This window comes from Aplysia californica, unplaced genomic scaffold (assembly GCF_000002075.1).
Source record: "Aplysia californica isolate F4 #8 unplaced genomic scaffold, AplCal3.0 scaffold00133, whole genome shotgun sequence".
NCBI classification, from domain to species: Eukaryota; Metazoa; Mollusca; class Gastropoda; order Aplysiida; family Aplysiidae; genus Aplysia; species Aplysia californica.
The window spans coordinates 873,969-875,399 of record NW_004797403.1 but is presented as its reverse complement, the minus strand read 5'-3'; the positions used below and the strand labels follow the sequence as shown (position 1 = coordinate 875,399).

Sequence of the window (1,431 nt, the reverse complement as noted above, 5' to 3'; positions counted from 1 at the left end):
CAGACAGACAGGCAGATAGAGAGACAGACAGACAGATAGACAGACAGAGAAACAGACAGACAGACAGACAGACAGACAGACAGACAGACAGACAGAGACACACAGAAAGAAAGACAGAGAGAGAGAGAGAGAGAGAGAGAGAGAGAGAGAGAGAGAGAGAGAGAACGAGTGAAAGATATTTTATAAGAAAGATAAAGAGAGAAGGATAGAGTCACATCTTGAAAAGAGAGAAGGAGAGGGGGAGGGAGAGAAAGGGGGGGGGAGAGAAAGATAGATAGAGAGAGAGATAGAGAGAGAGAGAGGGAGAGCGAGAGAGAGCGAGAGAGATAGACCTTGGGATGAAGGTAGCTGAAGAATGAAACAGCATTATGGTAACTGGTAAATTTAACCAAATACCCCACAATTTATCTCTACTGAATACTGATCACCGAAAGCCAAATGATCTCTTGAATTTTCGCCCGATCTCCTCCATCAATCTTCCACCACTAAACCTGTTTCCAGCCCTGGGTTTACAACGTTTTTATCGGACTAAACAGGAGCGAGGTTGTCAGGTCAATGAAGAATAATAGATGCCCCATTTAATGAAGATCCTAGACGAGCCTACCTAGACAAGGCTGGATTACCAGTTAAGGTTTGACGAATAATTCCACCCGAACGCCGTTGTAACAGAGGTATGTTACTCTGTAAAACATATACTCTTTTGCACTTATTATTTGCCTTAATCGCATTGCATATGCCGTAACACTCTAACTAAAATTGAAAACTAAAAGTATTTTACCCTGTTGTAAAACATTTAATCTTCCTCATTTATTTGACCATATGCCGTAAATCTCTTACTTTCACTAAAAACTTAAAGTACAGGTGAGCAAGAGGGAAAGTAGAAAACAATGGATAACAGGCAGGCAGGCATACACTAGAAGAATGCGTCTTACCACAAAGTCAGGGAGGCAGTTAATAAGGCAATTTCGTAAGACAGTAAATATTGAGGTTATTATGGAGGTATTTATTAAAGCCGTGAATCTGGCTTAAAATCAAGAGGAAGACTATGAAAGACCTGGCTGGATGGGGTTAAAAAGGTTCTGGAACAACAAGCCATAATATCTATCACAGACGTCACAAAATTAGCACAAGACCGAAGCCTGAACCTCCCCTCGACATCCTAAGGATACCAGAGAAATTGAAAAAGTAAAAAGTGAAATTATGTATTCAGGTTGATAGGTAGATAGGTAAATAGAAAGAGACATGAATATATAGGTTGGTATGTAGCGATGACGGTATGTAATTTTATAGGTAGGTAGGTAGGTAGGTAGGTAGGTAGGTAGGTAGGTAGGTAGGTAGGTAGACAGGCAGGTAAGTAAGCAGGCAGGATGGTTGGGAGGCAGGATAGTAGGTAGGTAGGTAGGTAGGTAGGTAGGTAGGTAGGTAGGTAGG

At 41.4% G+C, this 1,431-nt stretch overlaps 1 protein-coding gene across 1 annotated transcript in view; it reads right to left on the bottom strand.

Moving 5' to 3' along the window:
* Window positions 1-1,431, bottom strand: part of LOC101855636 (short transient receptor potential channel 6) — a gene marked incomplete in the record, with an annotated part of 41,789 nt that overhangs the window by 30,469 nt on the left and 9,889 nt on the right.